Genomic DNA, 10617 nt, shown 5'->3' with positions numbered 1-10617 from the left:
CTGGCTTTGTTTTCTTTGAATTCACTTTCTAGATATGTCATATTTATTTTATAAACTTAAATTTAATGATATCTATCTTTTGATGAAGTATTTTCATTGGCTCCATATTGTCTTCCAAATTGATTCTGATCTCCTGTATAAGAGAGAAGAACATTGAGGCATGACTGGAGGGATGGTAGAGCCTGGGTCAGACCCCGTCTCCTGGAGAAACCATGTCTCCTGCCCTTGGGTGCTGCCTATTGTATCTGGAGCACACTGCTGCCCAAGTGGATCTTCTCTGTTAATTCTCCATGAATTAAGAGGAATTCCTGAAAGAGCATATCCCCCAGGATGAACTTCCTGGTTCACTTCTTGTTCTACCTGGAGTTTGAACTGATTTGTGTTGTTATGATCTGCATCTGCTAGAAAACCCATTGTTTGCAAGTCTGATCCAGGAAGGAGCACAAATATGTTCCTGCATAATTCTAGGATGCCTTCAGAGAGCCATGCAAAAATTCCTTCATTACCCCTGTCAGACAGGTAACATTATCTTGCACCTGGTCTTTCAAGGGATGGTTTATACAGAATACACCTGGGAAATATTTGGCTACTGTCAAGAGTTGAAGTTCTCCTGGTATCATCCTTTTCTGTCCTATCAGTTGCTGATCGTGAGCCTGTTTTCTCCACCCTAATTGTTTAAACTATCTTGGCACCGTAACAAAAGCAAATGGATTACTATATTTTCAACTTTATGAATTTGATGAAGTGATGTTTACCCAAAATATGAGGTACTCAGCTGTGACTTGATGAAACCAGATCCATCAAAGCACAGTTGTGTGTGTAACTGTTTGCAAATTGTTTTGACCATCACTGTGTTTGGGTGAACAAGTGAATCGGGCTCGAATACTGGGTACTTCTTCTTCTTCATTAATATTGAAGTCAGCTGCCACCATGGCCATTGTGAGCACCATATTTCTGATCTTCCTGTTGATAGAGTCAGATCTATACCAGGAAACTTATACTCATAACCTTGAATACCCCTGGGGTTTTGGACATGGTCTTTCCTACTTAGTACCTGTTCCTGAACTTTGCAATGATTATCTTTTTGCTGGGCTTTTTCATGGTCGAGCTGTCTCTTGGGGGAGTTCTTTGCTCTGTACCTGGCAGCCACCAACCAGATCACAAATGAGTGGGACAGTTGCAACTGGAGCTGGTGCCAGTATTGCCATGTTGTGGCTTGTTCCCAGTTGGTGAACCCCACATCTACCAGGACATTCACTCCCATCGCCTTTGGGGCAATCTTCAATAGATCTTTCTACCTCCTGTCCCATATTATAAGAAAAAGAAGAAATTAAATGGACAGAGTGTCACTGTCTTTTAAATATAGTGAACATCTCTTTACATATATTAAAAAAAGAGAGAGAAGTACCTTGCATGCCCTTTCCCTCAATTGCATGCACAAGGGTAGAGGGCCAGGGGAGAAGTTTTAACTTTAAATCATGATGGGAATTGGGGGTTATGAGACTGGACATTAATTAAAAGGAATGTCTAGGAAATTCATGAGAATCATTTGAGTTCAGCTATGGGCAGAGGAAGATTTAGACTCACAAAAAAAATGGAAAGAATATGAGAGGCAAAGTTGGACTGTGCTATGCTCTCATTGAAAACAGGATTGATTCAATATACTGGTTACATTTGTGCTTTTCTATAGCTGACACTGTTTCTATACTCCAAGTTCATGGGATTTAGAATGTCTTATCTCCTATGATGCTTTACTTAATTTTCATTATCATTTAGCATAAAACTAATCATCTTCCTGAGCAATTCCTGGTACTTCAAATCTTGGTTTGTAGTCTTTATCTTTGTTCACATCAGACCCATTGATTTACGATTGCCATCATGCTTGCAACAAAGGATTTTGGTCATGTGTTTTGGACTGATTATCTCATAGCTTACAAATGCCTTAAACTCAGAAAATGTGTCTCATTCATCTTTGTATTTTTCACTGCTGAGAACTGTAATATGATCAATAAATGAATGAATGAAATGATGCTGTAGAGAGGAAGAGAAACGGAATTGTCAAAATCAATAATAGAGAAGTAGGCACAATTATTTTCCAGGGTGGATGAGGAGCTCCATCTTGGAAAGTCCATATTGAAATGGCAATAGACATTTTTATAGAGCTTTCCCGAGGATGTAAAGAACACAAACTGTTGACAAAGAGCACAAAAGTTCAGTTAGGATAATATCCTTAGAATGTTTTGAATTGTGAACACACACACACACCCATATATGTGTATGTATATATATATATATATGAATGAATCTGCACAGGGCAATCTGGGAGTTACGAGGAACAAAAATATAGGTCCCTGTGTTTCACGATAACTTTGTACCCATACACCAACTTTGGGGAATAATCAACTTCTGAGGTGATTCATTTGATTACTGAGTTACAGAGGAGACAAAGGATTCTTTTGTATTCTTAATAATAAAATTAAAACAAAAGTGGTCTTATTACCAACCAGACCCATTTTCTCTAAGGAAAAAAAAAGCTTCTTCTCCCAATATTTCATGTGAAAGAAAATAAAAGTGAGTTAACTGTTGTATTGTTTCAACACAAAAATAGAAAATAGAATGATTTTGGCTATATACAATTAAAGTATGCAGATTATTTCAGTTCCTTTAAAAAATCAATGATATCTTGATATGATTTTAAGTATTTCTCTTGAGAAAACTTTAAAAACTTTAGTTGAATATGTTTTTCATTTTTTGAAATGATATCTCAAGCTTGAAGACAGAGTTTTAATGATATTATTGCCAAACAGTCATCCCTCCATATTTATGGGGATCACATCTATGAATTCAACCACATGTGGATTGAAAATAATTTTTAAAAAAATTGTGTCTGTACTGAACATGTACAGGTTTGTTTATCTTGTAATTATCCCCTAAACAATATTTTATAAGAAGTATTTACATAGCATGTATGTTGTTTTAGGAATTATAATTTAGAGATGACAGAGTAGATAGGATAATGTCCATAGGCTATGTGGAAATACTATACCATTGTATGTAGGGACTTCAGCATCCGAGAATCTTATAATCTACGTGGGTCCTGAAACCAATCCTCTGTGTGTCCTGAGAGTTGACTGACTGCACAAATATGTTTATATGTGTAAATGTGTCCATATATGTATCTATCAATGATCACTCCTTTCTTTTTATTTTCTTATAGTATATATTAGTTATTTACTTTGAACCTTATAAGATTATCTAAAGTTTTAAGAATTTCTTTCAATGAAAAGTCTCAATTTTATCATCCCTAGTTGTTAACATAAGTATGAAGAAAAAAAAAGCATCTAGAGACTGACTGTAATAACCATTATATGGTCACTAGAAGGGAAATGGAATAAGAAAAGATAGAATTAGCAGTGCTTAACTAGTGTTTTGTGTTATACTAAGGGCACTAAGCTTAAAATAAAATTAAGGGGCTCAAATAACATAAAAGTGCCACCACAGTTGAGTAGCAAAATATAAGAGTCAGATTCATTAGAGCTGGTTTGGGACTTACATCTTCAGAGTTCATCTCCAAAGCCATTGTCTATGCCACCTTAGTTTTACAATGACATTTTCAGCCTGCAGTGTTCACACACTGGATCTCCATCTTCTCACTGAATGGTTTATGGCAACAGGAGTCAATAGCCATGAAATTGCAGGTCCCCTAATAATATTACCACTTACTAAAGGAAACAGCTGCACACAGTTGTACAGGTTTGTATCATACCTAGTGCAAGAGAGGGCATTTCACTGGATTTGCTAAGATTCTCCTTACCGCTATCAGTTTTAAAATGGAAATATTCTTACCTGGAGAGGCAAAGGGTGGATTTAACTTCCTAAGTGAAAGCAAGTGTTTGTGTGAAGTCTATTTATTTGTGGAATCACTGAAGATATTAAAATATGCTCATGTGCACACCCATTTCCTCATCCAAAATAATTTTCACTTACAAGAGAAAAATTAAAAGGTTGAGCGCATGTGTACTTAGGCATGCACACAAATATAGATAGACACATTCATACATACATATATTTGCATATTTAACATACTTAGTTGAAATCTTTTTTTCCTTCTAAAACCAAAGCTGCCCTAGAAATGAAGTCTGCATTTTGTGAATGAAAATAAAGCACTCCTTGAATATTGCCTCTTTACTAATGAAAGAATTCTGTTAAAAATGAGAAGAATGGTCTTTTGTTGGGGATCTTTGTTTCTTCATTGTTGTTTTCTCTTTTTTAAAGTTTTGGTTTATTTAAATTTTCAAACTAGAAAAAAATGTAATTTTTTTTTCTTTTGGGTTTCTACTTAGCTTACAAATAAGTTCTAAGACATTGTTTGAGTAAATTATGACAAGCAAAAATCATCCTGATATAAACTAAAATCAATATTCAGTCATGTGCAATTGCATTTTATTTTAGTGAATGTCAGAATAATGATATGTGTGTGTTAAACCACAAGCATCTGAAGGGCTTTAATATGTGTGGTTGGGGGATTTTCCAGCTGCTACACATCCTGCCAGATGCTTCAGTGTTTCGGTCTGTTCCACAGTTCAGGAATGGAATAGCTTATTCTGCAGAAGTGCTGTCGCCTGCATTCTGATGGTTTCCTACAGCTGCTGCATTATGTGTGGCTCATGTCCAGGGGACCTCTGCCCATCAAGCACTTTGCTTCAGTTCAAAAATACTAATCACAGCAACAAAGCCAAGAATAGCTACTCTTTGTTGCACAAATTTATTGCTAATTTATTGTTTTTTGTTATGACAATTCAGCTGAAATTGTATCACACACTTACCAAATTCACAAGATTAAAACTTAAATACTAAAATAATTGGAAATAAAGCATAAAACAATCATATAACCACAGAGTTATAGGCTGGTTTCCAAATGTCACCACAGAATACTGATCTCATTAACTTAAAAAATAATGCTATACATATAAAGACATGCATGCACAATAAAAACTTAGATATCTCTACCACGAACATTTGTATTACAAATAACCTTTTCAGCAAACGTGTGCACAGGGGACATTTTGAAACTCATAACACTTGTCAAGAGGAAATTAATTTCGACTTGAACTAAGCTAATGTGAATGTCAAAAATGCCCTTTGGAAATTTAATCACAACATTAAAGATCATGCCCAAGGAGTAAATTTGCATAAATAAAAACAATCTACAACATGTCCTAACTGTTGTTTTAATACAACCTAGTTTAGTAAATAGCCTACTTGTGTGAACTTGGGTATGTCGTTGAACCTCAGTGTCCTCATATAAGTGACTGAGTGTGAGGCTAGAGTGAGGCATGTGTTCAATGTATTTTTGAAAATAATAAAATCTGTGAGTCATTAAAGATTATTAGAAATGTTTAGATCATGCACACATACATCACATATATAAATATGAATTAGTTGCATTTCTAGTGATAGTAATACTTTCTTACATTCCTATTAAATGTATTTCTATATGTTCTTATGAAAAACTCAATTATTTGAATTGGTTTTATGAAGTAGTCCTGAAATCAAAGAAAGAAACATACCACAGCATCTTTTTCTCCAGCATAAAAAGAAGTGAGAAATTTGTGTGTTTTCTAAATGACTGCTAAAAATGTTAAAATGATAGGAGGATTGTCACAGTAAATAAAACAAGTTAGAACATAGAGCTAGATCTCTGGGATATGTATGTAAACACAATAAACTTCTATATTTGGGTGTCAAGCTGGTGACTTCCAATAATTGTTTCTTTTTTAGATTTCCAGAAAACCATGGTTAGGAATGGGTTTGCTCATGTACATATTTATCTTTGAATACAGATCAAGCACACAGTTAGGAAAAACCAAATGAAAAAAAAGTTTGTCAGGATTTGTTAAACTGTAAAATAAGACATAGTCCCAAAGAGCAGAAGAAAAATTCCATTTTATTTCAATTTGCCAAACATCTTTTCTTTTCTTTTTCTTTTTTTAAGAACTTCATTGCAGCAGCATTCTTGTGGCAAGTAAAATCAGTATGTTGTTCAAATCTCTAGTTGGGAACTCAGAATTGAATTCTGGACTTAGCCCAATTTTAGAACCATCAGAAAGAAAATTAAAATTAAACTTTAAAGCTGAAAGTTTCCAAAGCCTTTTAAAAAACTGAAGTAGATTTATACATAAATTTAAAAAGATTAAAATAAGTGCTAAATTTCATGGGCATATGAATTGCATTGGCTCATCCTGACTATAATTTTGTAGAATGATAAACAAATTAATGTTATCAATTATGAGATTAATTCAAGCTGTAAATATAAACCACACTGGGTGATGATTTTATGATTTAATCCTTGGTTTCTCATTTTAAATTTGTTACCAAGTTTAACTATAACGATTGACAATTAATGCTTAACAAAAAATGAATGTATAGCCCAAATATTATTTTCTCTTAAAAAAAACCCAAGAAATAAAAAAAAAACCTTGCTTTTTTATTCCTAACAAGGTCATGCACATGGATATTCCCTTATTCCCTCTTTTGAGGGAAAGGCAGTACCAGGGATTAAACTTAGGGGCACTCAATCACTAAGCCACATCCCCAGCCCAATTTTGTATTTTATTAGAGACAGGATCTCACTGAGTTGCTTAGTGCCTCACCATTGCTGAGGCTGGCTTTGAACTACTGATCCTCTGGTCTCAGCCTCCAGAGCTGCTGGGATTAGAGGCGTGCACCACCGCGCCTGGCTCACTTATCACCTTTTTAAACATTGTTTTAATATTGTCACAATGCGTCTATTTCTCTGATTTTTTTGATATTCAAGGCCATGCTTTTTATTGTATTTTGATTCTCAACATAAAATTTTGTCTATGGCATATAAGATTGTGAACAGTTGTGAAGATGTGACAAGAAAATTAATGAGTGAAGCAATAAGTGAATGCAGAGAAACACGCAATTGTTGTCAGTATCAATTAGATTATCAAAAGCTCAAGATCAAGTCAATATGCGAGATAAAGGAAACCACATCTGACATTGTACATGTCAATGTGTGAGGCTCCAGACTAAAGCTCAGTAGGTAGGAAGGATTTAAGGTTATGGGCTCTGAAGAAACCAGCTATGATGGCCTTGTCTGCTTAAGCTTTCTGGTTATCAGTCTCCATGTTTGTAATATAAAAGGATTATTTTAGTTATCTTTATATTCCTTCTGTGTTTAGCAACTTATTATGATGGTTGATGTTTGTACTATTGAGCCACAAGCTTTGTAGGCTCCTCCTCACATACTGCTTTGAGGCATAGGCACGGAGTCACACAGAAAACCAGCACAAACTTCTAAAGGTGTGCTATATGCCAATTAAAGCAGAAGCAGCAGAGACACAATAAAGAATTCTGGTGTGGTCTTGGTTGATGGTGATGGTGGGGAGTGTGTATGAGAGAAACAGAGAATGGGAGAAAGTGTGAATGTTCAGGAGAATTAATTTTTGTGTTTTTTAAGTGACACTAAAACTGGATTTTTAAGGATGAGATTTGCAGGGGCACTGTAGGGGGTGTAATGCTGTGAGTCATTCCAAATATCAGGAAATAGCACTCACAAAGAATAGAGCTTCAAAGCAGTGGGAATATAAAGGAAATTGGAAGTAGTTCAGGTTTTGTTGGAGAATTAATTTATATGACAAGTTGGACACTGGAGTTGTAGGTGAGAGCCAGACTTAAGAACCTCAGGGGTTCCATGCCTAAGGGGGTAGACTTTATTCTTTATGCAGTAGCCAACTCCTTGGTAACTTGAACAGAGGAGGAACATGACAGATGTTTACTTAGAAATGTCATGACACTTGCTGAGTAAAGTCTACATAAAGGGAAAAAAAACAGAGGCTGTGGTTCTTTAAAGAGGAAAGTTTAAATGAGATTCTGGTAAGAGAAGGTGGGTTGTAAGCTGGAGCCATGTCAGTAATACACAGAGGAGCCTGTGATGAGAGACACTTAGAAAGAAGGATCAATCAGTAGGACTTGGTAAGTGACTAGAATTGGAAATCATGGGAGAATTACAGAGAAGAGCAGAAGATCTTTTAGGAGAAGAGATGATTTTGTAAACAAAGATGGACAACAAAGAAACATTAGTTTGTTGGTAGAAGGATGATGAATTTGGTTTGAGATATGCTGTATTAAAGTACTTTGGGAACATTCAGGAGGGAATAGTCCATTGTATCTAGAATAACATCCATAAATCTTACTGATCCTGCATGAGAACTCCTACATGATGCTACCACTTGTCCTTTACCTTCTACCCTAGTCGCACACCACCCTTTCTATATTCTTTAGACCTGAGCTTTAGCATTTTCTTCTAGCTCTGTTTGAAATACTTGTCCATGCACCTCTATAGAGCTGGTTTATGTTTATTAGACCTTAGCTTTTTATACATGTTCTCAAAGACTCCCTAGTATGGTTCATTACCCCAGTCATTTCTATCATCACCTGTTTTATTTTTTGCAAAGTTTATGTGACTGCTTAAAATAGTCTTGGTTACTTCTGTATTTACTTGCTCTCAACTTGAAAGAAAATCCCTCTTAGAAAAGGGATTTCTTGTTCAATATTGTGACCTGTACACCTGGAACAGTGCTAATATTTACTAACTTCACTGATGAAATTTGTTGAATGAGTGATTGTGGGTATGGAATTACAGAGCGAGGCTGGGCTGCCACTCAGGTGTTGTGACAAAGGATTCATATAGGAACAAATGCACATCACTCAAGGTCCTTCCAGGATGTTACAAACCGTCCACACTAGCAAATCGTTTGCCCAATCAAGTATTTCTATAAAATTCACAAAATAAGCTATTTTAAGCACAATTGATCAAAAGCACTGTCTTTTTCCACTCTGTCTTCCCTCCTCCACCCACCTGGTGTTAGATGATATTGAAAAAGATATACGTGGGATCTGGCTCAGGAGACATTGAGTCAGGATACATTTATTTTGTTTTAATAGGAAGAATTTATGCAGTTTTTAAACTGCAAAATCATACATAAAATTATGTACAGAAGGGAATATTTATTTATAATGAGAACTATAGTAATTAAAAGTTACAAATTTTTAAAAAACTAACAGATTCCCAAACATCACAGGGTCCAAAAAAATAGTATGTTTTGATATTTAGGCTCTATATACCTGTGCCATTTATCTTTTTCTGTTTTTAACTACATACTCTCTAATCTTGTGTTCAAATGGAAGTGCTTTTGTAATATCTTCTATGAATATATAGAAAGATAATTCTATTTCTCGTATATTTGATTTTTTTTTCTTTTTTTGTGGTGCTGGGGATTGAACCCAGGCTCTTGTGCATGGGAGGCAAGCACTCTACCAACTGAGCTATATCCCCAGCCCCCTCATATATTTGATTTTTGTAACAATGTTTTAATTATTTAGCAAATTATTTTTAGCATTATAACTTGCTAAAGAAAAATTTGAAGGATTATTTTCAGATTTGGGGAAAACCTCAACATTTTGTAATATGGAAATTATTAATGTCACGTTCTCTGTTTTTAGTACATCTTCAGGTTTGTGCTCACCAATGTGAAATTTCTATGAATGTATAAATTCTGAGAAATTCTATTTTATGTAATTGCCTCTGAAAAAATCAGTCCATATGTTTATCTTTGTATATTCTTTTTTATATAATATATTCCTGAAAAGAGAATTTCCATTCCTTGTGAGATAAGTTTTCTATTTATATGTCATTTATTCAACATTGGAAGATTCTTCAATTGTGTACGTTTCACAGCTTTTTATTCTCCTGTTTTCCTCACAAGCTTCTGGTGCCTGGCCCCATGGAGTACAGTCATATTTTAATTCAATCTCTGACCCTGCCCCTCTCTCTCCAGGTTCCATTGGGTCAGCATTACAGGCTCAGGCTATCTCTTCTCCAGAAGAATTAGCCAGAAATTGACTTTGTAACTACAGAGCTACAGGTGACATGCGTGTAGGATGGTCACAAGGAAAAGGAGATGAACAAAAAGGGCATTCCCACATGAAATGCTGAATAAAAGAACTCAGTGGAAGAATCAGAGAACAAGTGGCCAGAGAAGAAGAATTATAACAGGAAAAGACTGAGATCCAAGAGAAAATTTCCATTCTGAAAATAGATATGTTTAAACATAATGTTTGTACTGAATATTCATTATTAATTCATAATTTAAAGATTAAAATAGTATTATATTAAAGATTAGATTTTATAGCTAACAGTTTGAGTCCCCCGCCACTGCACAAATCTTTTAATAAATACAATGAAACACTACTATTAAAGTTGAGTTGCCTTATGATGCCTTCCCCAATTTATTGCCTTTGTTCTTTTTGCTTCTCGGAGGCAGCTATCATCAAGAATTTGGTGATTTTTTTTTTGTTTCAAGCCATATTTTATTACATATATAAATATCCACAAAATACATGTTATGTGTATGTATGTGAATACATACATATATATTAATGTATATATGTGTAGTTGTGTGTGATTTGATAATTTAAAAATGATATAATAATTTCTGCCATTTGTGTTTTCTTTAGTTAATATAAAAATTTGGATTGATCCACATCAGCACACATAGCTCCAGTTCACTTAAATTACAGTACAGCATT

General features: G+C 34.7%; 1 pseudogene; it reads left to right on the top strand.

The window, feature by feature from the left end:
* Nucleotides 1–330: 330 nt before the first annotated feature.
* LOC124080450 (palmitoyltransferase ZDHHC4-like) lies at nucleotides 331–1233 on the top strand (annotated as a pseudogene).
* The last annotated feature ends 9384 nt before the right edge of the window (nucleotides 1234–10617 follow it).

The sequence above is a fragment of the Marmota monax genome, unplaced genomic scaffold (genome assembly GCF_021218885.2).
Source record: "Marmota monax isolate L192 unplaced genomic scaffold, Marmota_monax_Labrador192_F-V1.1 WCK01_AAM20220418_F8-fsc00434, whole genome shotgun sequence".
Taxonomy (NCBI): Eukaryota; Metazoa; Chordata; class Mammalia; order Rodentia; family Sciuridae; genus Marmota; species Marmota monax.
This window is presented reverse-complemented; position numbering and strand designations above follow the sequence as displayed.